At 36.2% G+C, this 20,696-nt stretch overlaps 1 protein-coding gene across 3 annotated transcripts in view; it reads right to left on the reverse strand.

Moving 5' to 3' along the window:
- The window catches only part of ZNF438 (zinc finger protein 438), a 140,978-nt gene that overhangs the window by 74,364 nt on the left and 45,918 nt on the right, over positions 1-20,696 (reverse strand). For 2 of the 3 annotated variants that reach the window (XM_036453563.2, XM_036453553.2), the window contains one exon: positions 7,698-7,756. The exons of the other annotated variant lie outside the window; for it this stretch is intronic. The gene's annotated coding sequence lies outside the window, so the exon portion shown is untranslated. The remainder of the gene's footprint in view (positions 1-7,697; positions 7,757-20,696) is intronic. 3 annotated transcript variants of the gene reach the window in all.

Here is a 20,696-nt window from a genome sequence, read left to right on the forward strand (position 1 = left end):
GGGAAGTTTTCAGTCATATTTCTTCAAATATGTTTTCAGTATCTTGTTCTCTCTCTTCTTCTGGCACCCCCATTATTCTGATATTGCTATGCTTGAAGTTGTCCCAGAGCCTTCTTACACTATCTTCAAATTTTTGGATATTTTTTTCTTTTTACTTTTCTGGAGGAGTGTTTTTTATTTCTTCATATTTCAAATCTTTGACTTGATTCTTGCATTCCTGTATTCTGCTGTTGGGTTTCTGTATATATTTTTTTTATTTTAGGCAGTGTATGTTTAATTTCTAGTTGTTTCTTTTTCATATACTTTAGTGAGGGTCTCACTAAATTTATCAGCCTTTTCTAGGAAATTCTTGAAAACCCTTATAAGCGTTGTTTTGAACTATATATCCAGTCGTTTATTTTCCTCCATTTCTTTAATTTGTGATCTGTTTCTTCATCTCTGCATTTTCTCTGCTTCCCTGATTTGCTAGGGTAGCTTTGTGTGCTAAGTGTCCTATATGGCCCAGTGGCTTGGCCTCCCCAATTACCTAAGGTGGACACTCATGGTGCACCCCTTTGTGGACTGTGTATACAGCCTTGTTGTAGTTAAGTCTTGATTGTTGTTGGTATCACTGGGAGGAATTGACCTCCAGGCTAATTGGCTGTGAGGATCAGCAGTGTCTACGCCAGGAGAACTTCTGTGTTGGAGACAGCCTTATGAGACAAGACTAGCAAAATTGCAAAAGCCTCTGTGCTCAGCTTGGATGGGGTGGAGTCTCAGGACTGAGCAGACAGTCTTGGCTACCCATCAGCCCTGCCCTATGATGCCCCTGGGTCTCAGTGTCCCTCAGTATGCTACAAGTACCTTTATGAGTAAGATGCCTTAGAGTTTCGCCTGCTACCAGACAGTCCAGTTTCTCCCACAGTGAATCTGGATTCCCATATTCACGCCCGGTAGCTAGAGAAAGCCAGCAGCTTTCAGCAGACAGTCCACTCTTCACGCACTCACACACATGCCTCCAGACCTCTGCCTTTCGTGCTCCCCAAGATTCCTCCTGACAGTTCAGATTCCCCCATATAAACCTGGGTCCCCAGGGTCTTGCCTGGAACCGGGGTTCAGTGCATTCAGAAGCTTTTGTCTCCTTCCCCCTAGAGAAAGTCAGCCAGGCACTCAGCTGCCTGCACGCATGTCTCTATACCTCAGCCTTTTGCAGCTCCTCTGATTCTCCATGTGCTTTCCTCTTTGCTTCTAGTTGTAGAATTTCCACTTAGCCAGCTTTCCTGTGGTTCTGGATGGTGTTCATTTTGTCTTTTAGTTATAGTTTTGAAACTGTTGTGTGAGGCAGCAATTTAGGTATTACCTATGCCACCATCTTGGTTTCTCTTCGCTTCTAGTTTTTTATAATTGGGTTATTTGTCTTTATTGAGCTGTTGGAGGTCTTAACATGTTCTGGATACAGTCCTTTAACAGATATGAATTGTAAATATTTTCTCTATGATTTGTCTTTTCAGTTTCTTAACTGTCTTTAAGAAGCACAAAAGTTTTTAATTTTAATGAAGTAAAATTTATCAATTTTTTGCTTTTATGTCTCATGTTTTTGGTGTTATATCTAACAACTCTTTGCCTAATCCAAGGCATTAAATTTCTTCTATGCCTCCCTTTACGTGTTTTATAACTTTAACTCTTACATTTAGGTTCATTATTAATTGTGAATTAATTTTTGTGCATGGTTTTTATGAGAAAGTTCATTTTTTAAATATGAGTATTCAATTTTTCCAGAATCATTAGTTTAAAAGATAATCCTTTCTTTATTGAAGCCTTAGTAGCTTTGGCAAAAATCAATGGACCAAAAATGTAAGGATTTATTTCTGAACTCTCCACTCTATTAATATATATGCTTATCCTTATGCCAATGCTTCATCATCTTGGTTACTGTCATTTTCTATTGAGTTTTTTTTTTAAAAGGTCCTCCAACTTGGTTATTTTATTCATTTATTTAAACTTTATGTCATATTATGTGTACTAATGAATATCATCTTAAATTCTTTCTGAGAGAAGACAGATATAAGTAAATCTTATTTTAAAGGTATTTAACAATAACACATTTCTCTTGAGATTTGGAAATGGCAATCACTAATGTATTCCCTTAGGAATAATTAAGCAATTAAGTCTCCCCCCTCCTTACACCCACATCAACAAATATTTGTAAATGCCTACTAGATACCAGGCATGGTGTAAAGTTAGGTGCCGAAGAAACAAAAAACAAATGAGACCCAGTTCATCACTTAGCATATAAATGGAAAATGATGGCATAATATACTATTAGTTACAGTAGAAATATGTTCCATAATAACAAGAGCAAGGGATATTAGAATTATCTAATCAGATTTACCTAACTTAATGTAATGAATCTTTGTAAATCTAATGTAAAAAAATCTTTCTCCATAAAGTAAATTTCAAAACACCAGAGATTTCAGGAAATGTTAATAGACTATGATTTAACTAACTCATGACTAAATGTTATTTTTTCCCATTACAGAGCAATGTCATGGTTAGGCCAGCCAGGTGTAGATCACTTAAGAACTTGGACATAAAATGTTGTGAGGGAATTAACTATTTAATAGCAAAAAAAAAACATTGAACAATAACAACAGAAATTATGAGAGTAACATTATTGACATGCACATAATCAATTACACATACAATGAGTGGCCAGATTATTCTGATCTTTGAACACATAATAATCTGGCCACTCAGTGTATATCCTATATAATAAAAGGCTAATATGGAAATTGTCCCCTTGACCAGGAGTTCGACCAGCAGGCAGGCCAGCCAACCACTCCCCTCCCCCTGGCCAGGCTGGCAGGACCCGCCCATGCATGAATTCATGCACTGGGCCTCTAATACACACACACACACACACACACACACACACACACACACACACTGAGTGGCCAGATTATTATGCGTTCAGAGATCAGAATAATCTGGCCACTCAGTGTATATAAAACAATTAAGGATCTACTAAAGTAATGTGGCAGTTGCAGTCCTTTCATTCATTCATTCATTCATTCATTCAACAAACTGTTATTGAAAACCTACTTGTGATAGGTTTTTTAGAAATTGAGGAATTTAAAGTTGAATGAGAATTAAAAACCATGCATGTAGGCTCTCTAAAGTAGGTCTAAATAGAATCCATTTAAAAACTCATCTACCCATGTCCATGTAAAACCATAACACACTTGGTTAAGTGGATAAAAACATTTTATCTCATTGCTTTAAGCAATGCAATTACTTTTCTTTGGCCTAAATATCAGCAAACTTAAATTTAGTTTAGAAATTTAAAACTCCTTCAAAGATGCCGAAGCCAGTTTGGCTCAGTGGTAGAGTGTCGGTCTGCAGATTGAAGGGTCCCAGGTTCCATTCTGGTCAAGGGCATGTGCATTGTTTGCGGGCACATCCCCGCTAGGGGGTGTGCCTTAGGCAGCTGGTCGATATTTCTCTCTCATTGACGTTTCTAGCTCTCTATCTCTCTCCCTTTCTCTCTGTAAAAAGTCAATAAAATATATTACATATTAAAAAAAAAAAAAAAGAAACTCCTTCAAAGAGACATGGTTTTGTTTTTGTTCATCCCCAAAACCTCTAGGTTTCTGTGTTGTTGTATTGGGACACAGAGATGTGCTATAAGTTATACAAAGAAATTTACCCAGAGGTGTGTCTAAACAAAAGTTCATTACCTATGAGAAGGCAGTACTGGCCCAGTACTGGTCCCTATTAATTTATGAGCAGCTGCTGACACATTCTTATGCTTCACAAGAGCATAACATTTTCTTCTAAAATTTAAGGCAAATGCAAAAACAGAATACCTTTTTCCAAAAACAAAAATGTAGATTTAAAATATTGTAGAATAAAAATGAGCTGTAATGTACTTTTAAAACCAGAGAAAAAGCAGAAAATAATAAGTATCTCCCTATGCTCAACTACCATCTTCTGAATGGAACTGAAGCAGAAATGTTGAAGTTTCAGGTAAGCAGCTTTATATCTGAGGCAAGTTAAAATGATCTACCTATTAAATAAACTAAAAGATGATAGATTCAAATCTACCTTTTTAGAATTAGAATCCATTTTTAAGTGTGTTTTAAGAAGGTAGAATATAATCTTTAATAGATCAAGGGGCTTTCATTTAACTAGAAATCCACTAAACCAAGAATCAGAAGGTTTTTAAATATACACAATTAATTAACTTGACAACAAACGTGGCTATTGAATTTAAATTTTAAAATTAATATATTACTTCTCTGTTCCTGTTTTAAATCAAAAGGATTTCTTCTGGGAGTGCAAAGGAATGAGCATTTAGCCTATCTCATGGAGGAAGGAGTGATTACTAATCTTTAAAAACAGGAGATTTGCCCATATGATCACCTGGGAAAAACTTGGCCAGTACAAGTAGGCTAGAAGGTTATAGGAGCCTGGGAATGTTTAACATCAAGAAAGGAATTACATACAGCTCAGTAAGATCACAGGGAATTACACAGGAAATGTGAACAGTAACCCTTTCATATCTCTGTACCCCCCTCCCACTGCCTGTGATAAATGGAGTCCTGCTGCATAAAATCCAGCTATGGGAATACAGAAGCCAATAGCAGAGGGGGACCGGGGAAAAGAAAAAACAAAACAAAACATTTTATATATTTAAACACACACAGTACAACATAAATTCATAATGACATAAAATCACGTTGATACAAAAACAGCCTCAGCCTTTCTTATTGCCACGTTTGCACTGTATCACTGCCGTATCCAACAGAGCCGTAAGTAAAAATTCCAAAGTAACTTGAAGAATTGGGCGGGGGTGGGGTGAATAGTTGGTGGACTCATGGTAAGTAGGAAAACGTGGCTCCTCTGAAGTTGACCAAACAAACTGGTCTCCACCCTGGCTTATGTTTAAACATCTTGTTCCTAGTCAGTCTGGAGGGAAAACATTCTTTCCATAATAAATAATATGCAATCGAATCAGAAATTCTTACTCCTGCCTTTGTCTACTCTATGTAAAAGTTTCTTTAGGACTGTAAGCCAGAAGCTGAGATAATTCAACTGATTATGAACTTTTTGTTTTAAAAGTAACTTAGTTATAGTCAAGGCAAGTTAAAATATTCCTAGTTGCTAATTTGGAAAAGCAAATGTGACTGCAGATCCTAGACTCCTTAGAGAAGAACTCTTGTTGAGATCTCAAGAAAATAAGTTTCTCTTAATACAAGAAATGCTTCTGGAAAGGGGAAAATTCTCAGCTCCTTAATAGGTGAGAAAGATTAAAAACTCATTACAATCCTCAGAGAATAAGGGCATGGGTATCCAAATAAAATGAAGAAAAATGTGATTTTTCCAATACACTAAGTTTAAAATATGGAATGGAATTTCACAGTTCCTTTGAAATAAGATTTAACTTTTCCCATTGACATAATTCAGGATAGAGATGTTCTGCCACAAAGAGTACGTCAACAAATAAATGAAAGTGAGGACAGAGATGACAAAGCAAACCACCAATTAAAGTGAAAAGGGTAAACTTTTTAGAACTATCCAGAGGGGTAACAATAAAACCAAAGGATTTTCCCCCAGCAAAGTGCCTCCTCCAAAGCATAGATATATATTCTTCAAGAAATATCCTGTACCCATAGTGTTTCTGTACAATAAATGGCACATCATTCAAATGGCAAATGAGATTTCAATTGTAGACTTCCTAGTCACCTTAAAGCTAAAGGATTAATGTCTAATTTCTAAAATATTGTGGAATAAAAATGAGTTGTGATGTACTTTTAAAACTGGCTCATAGATAGGCAGTCTAAGGACTCTGTGACAAGCTAACGGTCCTGCTCTTTCCATAGATTTGGAGTTGATACAAAATTTACATTAGGAAAAACATTAGTAGAATGAGAGGAAGCACGGTAATAAACAAAAACTCCTGAATAATAAACCAGACTTCTAATTGGGGTTCTAACCATAGAGCAGTTCCCCAGTATAATGTGGACTCTTAAGTGTACCAAATGGAAACCCAATGGAGCTATCTCCTCATCTGGAAACAAGAGTTCACTTTCAGTGTTGTTGTTGTTTTTAAAAATATGTCTTTAGTGATTTTTAGAGAAAGGGGACGGAAGAGGAGAGAAACATCATTGATCAGCTGCCTTCCGCATGTCCCCTCTCCCTCCATGGTGATAGAGCCCACAATCTGGGCATGTGTCCTGACCCGTAATCAAACCAGTGACCTCTCGATTCCTGGATCTACACTCAACTGTTGAGCCACACTAACCAGGCCTTTTAGTGCTTCTTAATGATTTTTAACTCATGTCATGTTCTGTTAAGCACAAAAACTTCATATCCTCATTGTATATTGAGATTTCAAAATAATTTAAGGATTATATAACCAAAAAGAAACTATAGCAAGATAATTTTTGTTTTTCAAACAATGGTCTAGTGCAATAAAAATTATTAGGAAACACTTTTAAAAGTTGACAATAATTAATACTTTATTAATACCTTGAAAACAAAAGGTAAAAATATCTATAAACACTAATGATGATAACCAAATGTTAATTGTTGGGACCTTCAGCATATCTCCTCTCATGGAGAATAACTATAGTAATATTTTCAGTTCTTACATCAGGCTTGAAGAAATTATGATTGATATATAGAATTAGGCCTTCAAATTTTGTTAACTGATTCAGCAAAAAGGTCTCTTTTTCTTTTCTGAAAATAACAGAACCCTCATATAGTATTCTCTTTCAAGTAATAAAAGACAGAAGCAAGCTTTGTAAGTCTTCAGAACAGAAGCTAAAGTAAGTAAAAGATGCAAACTGTAGAGAGCCTTGACAACAAATATAATAAACACAGCAAAAATATCAACTAACATTGCACATTTGTATAGCGCTTTGCAATGTATAAAAATACTTAATGTAATTTCAACCCTGCATCTTTATAAGGTGGGTATTATTTTATTGAAGTAGTATAAAGTGACTTTGTCAAGGTTACCCAGCTAATTAAACAGCAGAACTGTGATTTATATCTGACAGCTATCCCATTCATAAAATCTCAATTTTGTCATGTAATTTTGAAATATCTTCGTCCAAAGTCCAAAATCAGGGTATACAAAATAAGCATAACCATTTTTTCTCTCAACCCACCCAATATCACTTCCTTCCTACCAATTCCCATAAAAATTCTCAGAGTTCTCATTACAGCAACCTTTATTTCCTCATACCAGTATGACTAAGGGCATAATGAAAAGCATCTTTCAAAAACAAACCTCTTTTCTCCTAGATCTTATTTCCCATAATAGTTCCCTCAAACAAGAACATCATCACAACCTTAGGTTTTTTAAAAGCATTAACTACTGAGGAAATGTCTGGGGTTATCTTTTCTTCCTGGAGAATGAGTCAGATATGACAAAAATGCCTCCACATTCCTAAAAGGTGAGCAGGAGTAACCCTCTTATTTCCAGCCTTCTGGCTTAGCAAAGATAGTCCAGGGATTTGGTAGAAAAAGTCATATGAATAACAAAACAGAACTAGAAGTTATATTCCTACCAATTTTTAAATCATTATACATGTTTTCTTTTTGAATACCCATTAAAGGATGATAAACTACTGGCATTAGCAATTTAATGTAAATGTGAGATAAAATTAAGGTAAATTTTTAATAATATAAAATGAATATAGAACACTCACCTATTTCAACAAAAGGTTGCTCCCACCAACCCAGTGCCAACAGGAATCTCCAATTTGGGCTGCGGTAAAAAGAGGAGTTTGAAGTGAACAATTTGCAAATTGGGGGAAAGCAGCCTCTGATGAAAACCAAAAGTGTGCTTCACCAAGTCAAAAGGGAGGGCACTTTTTATAGAGAAGTTCCTGCTCTAGTTCCCAATTGGTTCATTTTAATGCAAATGAGGAATCCAAACAGCATAGTTCTGATTGATTCAAATAGCACTGTCCTGATTGGTGAGCTTCATGAATTTCAATTAGTCATCATGGAGCTTCTCTGATTCGTTAGCATACATGCAAATGAGGATACAGTTGTATAGAGTTCCAATTGGTCAGGGCAGGTCTCAGTGCATTGGGTGAAAGGTGATACCAGCAACTCCCTCACAAGGGTCATATCAGACAGCAGGAGCACAGTTGAGGAAGCTTGGAAGCTCAGTCTGTAGCTTTGCCCTGAAATGCAGCTTGTGAGAGACTTCTGTTAGCAATGGCTGCTAGAATATGATTATGATTTTGGGCCCATAACCATGAGGAGTCTTTCTTGGTGGATATATTCCTTCTCAGGGTTCACACCTCCAAAACTCATTATGAAGATTATGAGAATAAATTATATATAAAATGTTAAATATCTTGACTAGCACATAATAGCTACTCAATAAACATCTGTTGCTATTATTAATATCACTGAAGTATCAAAACCAAAACATATTGCAAGATCACATTTAGAACGAACTAGCAAATACAATCTGGGAATTATTTTTTTAACATCCATTCAAAACACATTTCTGTTATATGCATAGAAATACATGCATATAAATATTCAAAAATGATTTGGATAAAACAATGGTAAAATAGTGACTTCTGGGATGATGGGAAGATAGAAGTCAAAAGGAACTTTGATCTGTCATGCTTTTTTTCAAAGTACTTTATATTCCTTTTGTAAATAAAATTAAAGTTTTAAAAAACAAAATAGAAAATAAAACTTAGACAAATTATCTTAGTAAATTTCTTTTAAGTCCATAGTTGATTTAAATATTACATCTGTAAAAGTTTACTTTTATTTTTAGTTAATTGTCCATATGAGGTCTAAATATTATTTTCTTTATTTATCAACTAATGGCCCGGTGCACAAAATTTGTGCTCAGGGAGGGTGTCCCTCAGCCCAGCCTGCACCCTCTCCAATCTGAGACCCTTGGCTCCTAGCCACTCACCTGTGTGCCTGCCTGATCTCCCCTAACCACTCTGCATGCCAGCATGCTCACCCCCAACTGCCCCTCCCCGCCAGCCTTCTTGCCCCTAACTGCCCCCTCTTGCTGGCCTGATCGCCCCCAATTGCCCCCCCCCACCAACCTGTTTGCCCCCAGTCCCACCACCACCAACCTGCTTGCCCTCAACTGCTTCCCCCACTAGCCTGATCAACCTGAACTGTCCTCCCCTCGGCAAATTGTGGCTGGTGAGCCACATGTGGCTCTTTGGCCCCTTGAGTGTGGCTTTTCCACAAAATACCATGACCTGGGCAAGTCTATTTTGAAGAAGTGGCATCAGAAGAAGTTTAAGTTTAAAAAATTTGGTTCTCAAAAGAAATTTCAATCGTTGTACTGTTGATATTTGGCTCTGTTGACTAATGAGTTTGCCGACCACTGGTATAGAAAAATAAATATACTATTCAGCTTTCTGGTAGATATCACTTTCAATAATTTTCCTAACGATATTCCTAACTGCTACATTAAAAAATACTTGCTTTTGTGAAAGAAATTATTTTAATACCATTTTAAAACAATTCAATATATTTATCAGGATGCAGGGAGGTTTTCAAAGGTCAGAAAACCATAAATCAAAATGGCTTTAATAAAAAGATTACTTTTCCTCTTAAATTTTGAATGTCTTTATATTTAACACTATATACAGAAAACTGAATCCTTGATTCTTTTTAAAGCCAAAGGGTTTCCTATTTAAAATCATCCTAACAATTTCAAATGTCTTAAGGACTGCTTTAATTAAAAATGTCTCCTTCTAGGCTCTTTCTAACTTCTAATTCTTGTCTGTAGCATACTGATGCTGGTTTTAAAATTCTAACTTTCCTTGTAGTTTACAACCATGACTTTGACTTTTTGGTTCCATTCTTTTTTCCTTCAGATCATCTAGATGTGAGCCTATAAATTGTGGGCAAACCAGGTCACCAAAGCTCTTATTACTTCCCTGAGAGCAGCAAATAACAGGCCTCCAAACCCGGAGATAAGCCACATGCACCACAGGCCCAACCAGGCCAGGCCCCATCAATTTACAAATCCAGCTTATAAATTAAAGGCCTCTAGTGTTTAAAAAGAGATAGACATTTCAAAGGATGAGTGATAGAGAAAGCAAGCTCCAACTGACCAGGAGGACACTGGGCTGAATAGGAAATCCCTACCTCAAAGAGCTATGGCATTCAGCTCCTGATTGCGGAAGACTATGGATTCTCTTTTAGAGATATTTAAAAACCAAGAAGGCCCTTTTCTATAAATTCATGGAGAACAGTGTTTGATCAAAAGATATTTCCTATAATTTTAACTTAAAAATTCTATTATAATTTATAGCTAGTACAAGGCAATTCCAATAATTATAAGATAAGCTTTATTTCTAGACAATAAAAAGACATATGTATATACAATTTCTTCTCCTACGTGCTCACTTATGGATTCATTAATACTAAGCTGCTCTAAGTACAAAAATGTACAACAATGGTTCTCCCAGAAGATGACTCCCTTAATTCTGTAAGTCTTAGGACAGTAGTTAGAATATGAACTTTGGAACCAAATTCCAGATCCACTAAATGCTAGTTGTTATTAAGTAACTAGGCTTCTCTGGGCCTAAGTTAATTGGCTAATATTAACACCTACTTTATAGGATTACTGTTAGGATTACATAACTTGTTATATGAAAAGCACTAGAATTGTGCCTGACACAGAGAAAGCATTGTAAAATTCTTGGCTATTATTATCATCCTTAACATCAGAACTGTGCAGCTCTTGGAACACAACTTTAAGCGCAGCTTACTATAACCACTGAAGGAACAGTTCCTTAAAACTGCTTAGTTCCATTTTTAGAACAAATTTAAAGTTCCCTGAATCAATTTCTGTTATGTATTCTAATGATTTCATCCCTCATATGACTCCATGAACCCTGTGCTCTGGTTACACATTTACTCCTCTCCCTATAAATGGACTATAAATGTCTTGAAAACATGGACTGTATCAAATGATTACCTTGTCGTATCAACATCTAGTACAGAGCCTTGAACAGAGTAGCTATTTACCTGTTTCTCTCACTCAAGTTAAAACAGAAGCTACTGAATGTTGATCTCTGCATTCTTAGAGAGGTGTTCTGTATGGTGGCATTAACACTTATATTTTGTATCCAAGTTTCTAATTTGTTTTGAATTTTACTTGGATTTATCCATGAAGCTTTATTTACTAAAATGAAATGTATTTAGAAATGAAACAATTCTCTTTTCACCCCTAGAAGCTCTAGATAGAGAGGTAAATAAAACTTTTCAATTATATTTTAGTCCTCTAAGTGATGACAACAGAGAGAAACAACCAATGTCCACTGCATGAACTTTCCCTCGTTGTCCTGGCTGGAGCCTCTGTCAGTGGCCCACCCTCCAGGACTCCACCAGAACAAAGCCTTTCCTCAAAAAGAGTCACCATGTGACTGCTGTGCATATTTTATTCAGTCAGCATGTTTCCTAGCTCTTTCACAATTATGGCATGGCATTATTTCAAAATTCTCTCTGCCCACCAAGCTTGTGACCATGCCCAGCTGAGATTATGACAAACAACCACTTTGAGCAGCATTCTATTGCTAATTTCAGGGCTGACAGCCTTCACCACGTATGAGCTCATCAATGAAAGATCTTCAGTGGGACCTTAAATCTGATGTTTGACTACTACCCACAGTGAAGCTATCTACCAGCATCCTCAATCCCAAGACATGCACATATCCCAATGGGGAAAAAAAAAAAGTAGATAAACACCTTTCTCAGTTTTCTCAAGGGAAAATAGTGATTTAGTATTCCTCTGAGTCATTCTATTACCAGATTACTTCCAGGTGTTGTAATTGGGCCTCTCGACTACAAAATGTCACTTACCTAATATTAGATCAGAGTATAAATACACGAGTCACATATGATCCTTTCTCTAATTCTCCTTACTCAAAGTAGTAAGATAAGCGATTTATTCCTCTTGACTTTACAAGATGAAATTAAGCTAACTTCTTTGCTTAAGACATCTTAAAAAATGTTGTAAAATTAAAACGTCCTTTCTATTCCTGGTGCCCTGATCAGTCAAAGGAAGGATCTTAGAGAGTCCTCTTCTTGTAATATATCTAGCCTAAGGCCCAGAAAGGTTGAGGGTTTGCCATCTTGTCTCTCTCTCTCTCTCTCTCTCTCTCTCTCTCTCTCTCTCTCTCTCTCTCTCTCTCTCTCTCTCTCTCTCTCACACACACACACACACACACACACACACACACACACACACACACACTGAGCCAAAGCTAGAACAAAGGTCTTCCTGCCTCCTCAGCCCATGTGCTTTCCACATACCACACTAAATAAGTTTCCTGCCAAGAACTCCATCCACAGTCCTGGAGAGGCTGTTCTCATTTACTTCCTACAGATCTTGGTAGTACAGCTACATAATTATCTGCTCAAAAAATGTGAGAAAGATAAGTCTCCCATCTCCAAGAATAACCTAGCAAACATCACTGGGGGTTTTGTTATTTTAAAAAAAATCTTCACCCGAGGAAATTTTCCCATTGATGTTTAGTGGGAGTGGAAGGGAGAAAGGAGAGAGAGAGAGAGAAAAATCTTCTGGGATCAAGACTACAATCAAGGTATGTGCCCTTGACTGGGAATTGAAAGGTGCAAAGGCCAATGCTCTAACCCAGTAGCTCCCAATGCTTGGCACACACCCAACAGGGGGCCAATTTAACTTTCAAGGGGAGCAATTCGAGAATGAGTTATTAACAGTAAATTTTTTGCATTTCTTTTGATTCTAGGGGCCTCATATACAGTTTATAAATATATACTGACATATTTATGCATTTCAGTTCTCTATTATGTTTTGAAACTTTATTTGCTATTTTTCATATTACTTTATATTATTTTTAACAATTTCTTAGTGATTTATTTTTTAGTACTTCAACAATCTTTTTGTTCTTTTATTTTTCCCTTTCATATTCACATGTCCTTTGGAAGCTGGTTTAGACCAAGTTAATTGCCTTAAGGCTTCCTCCAGGTGAATAGAGTTCACTTTTTGAATAAGAATTATATGTCAGGAGGTAGGGGTGGGGGAGAGGAACAGGATTTTAGAGATGCTTAGGTGGGGCATAGCCCCAAAAAAAATGTTGGGAACCACTGCTCTAACCACTGAGCAAAACCAGAAAGGGTCAAACATCACTGTTTTCTTAAAGATATTACCCCTAAAAACTGCTACAGGCTTCTTCCTTCGCAAGTGTTTTCAAGTCAAGGCTGAGTGTCCTCTAAGATCTCACTTTCCTAAAGAGTCCTCCAGTACATTCTGAAAAATATGAGAAAGCCCCCATATATAAGCATCATTACTCTAGAGAAAGAACAGAGTCCAAATGCCCACTTGAGGAATTCACATGATTAGGAACATTCAAGGTAAGAATAATAGTTTACTAGAGACTCAAAGCAGCAGAGGACAGCTTCTTGCTGACATTGAACATTAATGATAGTGTAAATTCCATGTTCTATGTTATTTGATACAGTCATTGACAAGGACATCTTAGAAACAAGCTTATTAGTACATAACTGGTAATATTCCCCAATCCATTACCATAAAACCCATTAATCCAATAATCCCAAACACATTCTGAATCTTACACTTTGCTATAATGAATAACAAATAAAACATTTCGTATTGTAATTTCAAATTGGATTTTCTATTTCCCTGGTCTAATAAGTAGAAAAATAATCTGAAAGTAGGCAACAGGGAAAAGAAGAAGAGTATCTATTTTTAAGACAGAATATGGAAATAGATCAAGATAATAATGTGGAGTGATGTAATATGATACAAGAGTATATTTTTAATGACTTTTTAAAAATTCATTTTAATATATATTTGGAAAACAGTGACAATTTATTGAAAATTATGATAACCTTAGTTTTTATAATTTTAATGCCTATATTAAAATTAATGAAAGAAATATTTTATAAATAATTTCAAATTACAACTTACTAATAATCTGAGATTAAAACCTCATATCATATAAATAAAACTAAAAAACAGATAAGCAAACTGCTATTAAATTTCTCATTTTATACTGAGGGGAAACAAAAAGTACCATCTTATTCTTAACTGCTAATTTTAGATATTAGAGATTTATGGCTTTAAAAGAACTTGAAAATATAATCACTAGCATATTTGAAAGCAAGCTATTTACCTTTGGATATACCACAGATTTAAAATATCAATCAAGTCAAAATTAAAGATAAACTGAACCAAATAGCAAAAAAACAACAACAATAAAAACAAAAAAGAATTTAATTCAAAAAGCTTAAAATAAGATCAATGAAGTAAAACCAATTAAATCAATTTTGACAATAAACATAAAGGAATTAAAATATCTGTTAAAAGACAAAGGTTTTCACGAGGTTAAAAAATGAATCTAACCATGTTCCACTTTTAGGAAACATATTTAAAAGAAATGAAAAGAAAGGATAAATATAACATGAAGGTCAAAGATGTAGAGAAATATAAACTAATATTAATGCCAGCTAAAACACAAAGCACCAGGCATAAATTAGAAAGTCATGTCATTCTGATAAAATGTATAATCCTCAATTTGAGATTTTGACAGTAAATAATAAATTAACACACATACCAAACCAAAAACTGACAGAAACGTAAACAAAAATTAATAAAAGAAATCATTGATTTATATATTTAAGCCTTTCACAGGACAGATAAATAGTAATTACAGAAAAGTTGAAAAACAGAATATTTAGGTATTTTAAAAGAAAACAACTTTAAAAAGGTCTATAAAACTCTATTGAAATTGATCATAATCAAGTCCATAAAGACAACCTTAAAAATTAGAAAGCAGTACTATATTTTAATGTATTAATAATCCTATCTTCCTATCTAATAAAAGAGTAATATGCAAGGACACAAGATGGTCCCCACAAGAAAGCCAGCAGAGGAGGGCAGTTGGGAGCAACCAGGCCTGCAGGGGAGAGCAGTTGGGGGGACTAGGCCACAGGGGAGGGTGGTTGGGAGTGACCAGGCCAGCAAGGGAGGGCAGTTAGGAATTACTGAGCCAGCAGGGAAGGGCAATTGGGGGCAACCAAGCCTGCAGGGGAGGGCAGTTGGGGGTGACCACAATGGCAGGGGAGGGAGTTGGGGGTTAGCAGGAGAGGGCAGTTAGGAGCAACCAGGATGGCAGGGGAGGGCAGTTAGGGGTTACCAGGCCAGCATGGGAGGGCAGCTGGGGGCAACCAGGCCAGCAGGGGAGGGCAATTAGGGGCAATTGGGCAGGCAAGGGAGCAGTTAGGTGTTGATCAGGCTGGCAGGGAGTGCTTAGGGTGATCAGGCTGGCAGGCAGAACTGATTAGGGGCAATCAGCAGGCAGGCAGGACAGCAGTTGGGAGCAAGCATTCCTGGATTGTGAGAGGGGTCCCAGATTGGAGAGGTTGCAGGCTGGGCTGAAGGACACCCTCCCCTCACCCCCGTGCATGAATTTCATGCACCGGGCCTCTAGTTAGTATGTACATAAAGTTTAAACATAACTTGGAAATTTGAGAAACACTCTCTAAATAACTACTATATCAATATAACTCTTGGCATACAATCCTATGCTATTTTAGAAATAGTTAATTGAGAATATATACCAAAATATATTGCACATGGCCATACAGTACACAGAGAAAAACACAGAACTCTTAAGTGCTTTCATTTTCTATTAGGGTATAAACTTTCTGCCATAACAAAGATCCTCAGAAATTCTCAAGTTAGAAAATTTTCTTTTTCATGTCACAATACAGTGTGGCATGGGGAGGAGTGCTACACAGGATCATTCAGGGAGGCAGGCTGGCCCTATCACCCTCCATATAGCCTCTATTTCTTTTACGTGAAAGCTATACCTGTTGTAACTAACCTCTAACAAGCAGAGAGAAAAAAGAAATTCTAGGTCAAGTGGCTTGTTTTTAAGGTTGTAAACTTACACATACTACCATTCACCTCTCAATCACAAAGTCACATCCTTCTATAAAAGAAGCAGAGAGATGCCCTGTCTAGGTGGTCACCCACGTATGTGCTCAGGTAAAATCTAGGGCTTCTATTCCCAAAAGGAAGAATAGATTCTAAGGAACATTAGGGTGTTTTCCACATATTCTTTCTATATGAGAAAGAAAGAGACAGAAGAGAGAGAGAGAGAGAGAGAGAGAGAGAGAGAGGGGGGGGGGGAGGGAGAGAGAGAGAGGGAACAATGAAAAATAAATTATATGTAATTACTTCCTTTTAGCTGGAATCTTACTGCCAAAAAAAAAAAAAAATCATTTGAAATAAATTAGAAAAGTACATCAATGAATTCTAAGGATGCAAGGGCCCCATTCCAAAACATCAAATCATAGACTAGAAAGTATACTGAGAATTCATCTTTCTTTCTTTAAGGATATTTAATCCATGAATTCTTGTTTATATTGTATATACTGATATATCTAAATGGATTTTTCGGGTCGATTAATTTTCAACCTTAACACAGAGGTCTTCAAACATTAGTCAGAAGTTAATCTTTTGTTAAAACAACTTTCAACATTTATATAAGTTTTAAAAAAACATTACTGAAGTTATTTTTATATTAATGAAGTATATTTCATATAAGTGATATATGTATACATTTTCAGGGTGCATTACAATGAATTTTATAAACACCCATATCCATATAATTACCACCATAATCAGGACATAGAGCACATTCATGATGCCCAAACATTCCCTGTACCGCATCCTGGCCAATTACACTGCACTCTCAGCTATAGCAACAACTTGTCTGCTTATTGTCACTATAGATTAAATCTAGCTTTTCTAGCATTCTGGATATAATAACCCAGAGCACTAAACAGATTTGTACTTTGTATTTTTTATTTTGCATTTGGATTATTTTATTCACTATAATGTTTTTGAGAGTCCTTCAAGTTGTGTGTATCAGTACTTTATCCCCTTTTATTGCTGAACTAGAGGCCAGGTTTAAACAGTCAGTTAACTTTTAAAGAAAGTCAAACAGTAGGAAACAATCTGTTTTATATTTATCTATATATGAATCATTTCTACCATTCTTTATTCCTTTGTATAATCCAAATTTCCATGTGGTATTATTTTTCCCTTTTGCTTGAAGAACTTCCTTTAATATTTCTCATAATGTAGATCTGCTGGTCATAAGCTGTATCAGTTTTTGTCTAAAAATGTTATTTCTCCCTCCTTTATTTTCTTGTTTTATTGGATATAAAATCCACGGTTGACAATTCTCTTAGCACCTGAAAAGTGCCATTAAATTGTATTCTGGTATGCACAGTTTCTGATGACAAGTTTGTTGCCATTCTTAACTTTATTTATTTGTATGTAATGTCTTTATTTTCCTCTACCTAATTGTAAGAGGTATTTTTCTTGTTTTTGTTGTTGTTTTTTTGTTTTGTTTTTTTATCATTGATTTTGAGCATTTTTCTTATGGTGTTTTGAGGTGTGTATGTGTGTGTGTGTCTGTCTTACCTGGGGTATAAGTTTCTTGGATCTGTGGGTTTACAGTTTTCTTCAAATTTGGGAAAATTTCAGCCATTATTTATTTAAATGTTTTTTCTCTTTTGCACCCTTCCCCCAAATCTGAGACTCAATTTACACTTATGTTAGACCCATGGCTATTAGCCTATAGGACACCAAGTTGCTGTACATCTTTTTCAGTTTCTTTTCTCTCTGTGCTTTTGGTTAAATTCTTACCATATTTTCAAGGTCACTGAGCTTATCTCCTAAAATATCTAATCTTCACTTAATTCCATCTAGAAAAAAAAATTTTTTATTGATTTTTTACAGAAGAAGGGAGAGAGTTAGAGAGCTAGAAACATCAATGAGAGAGAAACATCGACCATCTGCCTCCTGCACACTCCCTACTGGGGATGGGCCTGCAACCACTGTACATGCCCTTGACTGGAATCAAACCTGGGACCTTTCAGTCTGCAGACCGACGCTCTATCACTGAGCCAAATGGCTTCAGCCCATCTAGAAAAATTTTCATTTCAAGTTACTGTACTTTTTATTTCTGGGTGTTCCAATTTTTTCCTTTTTTACATCATCTATTTCATTCCTCATGCTTATGTATATGTAGACCAGATTTATAATAGTTGTTTTAATGTACTTATCTGCTAATTCTAGCATCACTGTCATTTCAGGGTCTATTTCTGTTGCTTCTGTTATGGTATTTTTTCTCCTACTTCTTTGTCTAGTAATGTTTGATTGGATGCAATTCACTGTAAATTATATTGCTAAATGCTGGATTTTTTTGTATTTGTTTAAAGAGTGATGGAATTCTTCTGGAAGACAGCGACTTATGAATTATATGATTCCTTTGAAGCTTGATTTTAAGCTATCTTAGGGTTTGTATAGAGGAACCTTTATTCTAGGGCTCAATCTTACACTGACTTGATATTATTTCATTTATCAAGTTGTGCTGAAGCACCCATCATATATAAAAACTGTTGTTTAAAATTTTGACCCTGCTATTTGGCTTCTACAAATGCTTGCTTGCTTAAATAATAAGGAAAAAATAAGACTACTACCACTTCAGAGAGGCCATTAAACCTTCCCAGGACAAAATTATCCGTGCTGGCACCAGGCCAGGCCTTTGGTTGAGGTCTCAAGGCCCCAGCATATAGGGGCTCTTTAAGAATTTGCAAAAGGGACCAAAAACACCCCATATTTGGGAGACAAAGAAGGTAAAAACATATATTAATAAATAGGGAAAATTCCTCCATGTTGGGGCCCAGAATTTGAGAGACATATTCCTCTGGACCGGCGCATAATGAAGTGTGACTCCAAACTCTCGGCACTGTTTGATTGTTCCAGTTTTCTGTAACGGTACTTGCCAGCTTCTTGGGTCTGCAATGTTTGGTATTAAATCAGAGGCTCAGGAGCAACCCTAGACCGATTCCAGGAATTCCTTCTCTTCCCAACAAACTCTTCTCCAGGAGGTGACATTTTAAAAGAATCAGGCTCTTCTATCCTGTCTCCTTATTACTTTCTTCCTTGCTCCATAGTTAGGGTTAGGCACTTCACTTCTAAATTCAGGTTGTTGAACTTTAAAAGTCAAAAGAAGAACAAATCTCCTAAAAACCTACTAGGCTAGGTTAACCTTACTGAAAGAGAAGGTGGCAAGGGAAAAAAAAGAAAATATTTATTTTATATTTACAGGAATTAAATAAAATAAAAATACCAACCATAGATTTTTGCCTCTCCAGAAGCGTATGCAAAATATATGCCAGTAAATATTGAAAAAAGAAATGTTTCCAATCTAACTCATAATTTTCATAAAAAGTATTCATCACCCCCTTTTAAAAAAAAATAGTTGCCTTTTATTATCTTTGTTGGCAGATGCTCTAACTGAAATCCTAAAGTGAAGCCCCCACTAAACCATTAAATAGCTATGCACTTTTTGAGAAAAATAATGAGCAGATATTTGGGGGGAGGTTGAAGAGAAGTATGCAGGTGGCAGAAAGCAAATGTTTCCTTTAAACTCTGTTGTAATAAATCAAGTTTGAGTGAATAGTTATCTAAAAGTTTTAATAATGTTAATAATAATAAACTATGTCTAGAAATTATGCAGGTATATTATTGAAAACTGAAACATGACAAATACATCAAGATAAAAAATATACAATCTATAAAGCTATCACTCAGAGGATAACAACTGTTAATATCTGCCATATCTCCTCAGAGGTTTGCTAAGCATATACTTACAGACACACACACACACACACACACACACACACACAAACACTTCATTTAAATTGAGATAATAGTGCAGGTATCATTTTTTAAATTTCCTTTTAATTATGTTGTAAGCATAATTGCGAGTCACTGAATGTTACTTAAAAACGTGATTCTTAACCAGGGACTGGACTAGTAAAATGAAGTTTTAGGGATGAAATAAGCAGGTTTAGGAAATTTTAAAAATTAAGGAGTCCATGGAAGAAACACAGTGCTACAGATTTGCAAAAGGGTATATCTCCATAAGACAAGGGAGCTGGGAGTAGCAAAAAGTACATATTTACAAAACAAAGGAAGAAAACCCCACATTCAAAGAAAGAGGGGGGGGGGAGCCCAGATAGGGGTGTCGATCTCAATCAGAGAAGGGGCCAAAATCTAAAATCCAGCCTAAATCATGGGCCAAATGGTTTACTGAACAGTCATAAACTGTCATTGTGATGGAAACGCAGCGGAGTGCAGTGATGACAGCGCGGTGCGGGCCACATTGCAAGGCCTGGCGGGACGGATTTGGCCCGCGGGCCTTGTGTTTGACACATGTGGATAGGGAGAAAAAGGAGGAAACTTCATGGGAGACTTAACTCTGGAGTTGTTATAGTGACCAAATCAGAAGGGGATAGTGACCAATCAGAGGAAATACCAAAGCACAAAGATCTGCAGACTTTAAAAACCTTAGAAAAAAGGACTCAGTGGGACTCTTTCCCCCTCCCCATGTGGGAATCTGTGCTTGTTTCTCAAAAAATGTCCACCTTTATTATACTACCTTTCATCTGTGGTTTCATTCTTCAACTCCACTGGACAAAACCCTGGGAAAGCCATCCTGCCCAGGGGAACACCGTGTGTTCCAGTCCCAATTTCCCGTATCACTAGGAAAAGGTAAGTGGAGCATCTTAGATGCCCCACACACCTCTTCCTAGACCCAGACCTGTTCCTAACA

The sequence above is a fragment of the Pipistrellus kuhlii genome, unplaced genomic scaffold (genome assembly GCF_014108245.1).
Source record: "Pipistrellus kuhlii isolate mPipKuh1 unplaced genomic scaffold, mPipKuh1.p scaffold_m20_p_1, whole genome shotgun sequence".
NCBI lineage: Eukaryota > Metazoa > Chordata > Mammalia > Chiroptera > Vespertilionidae > Pipistrellus > Pipistrellus kuhlii.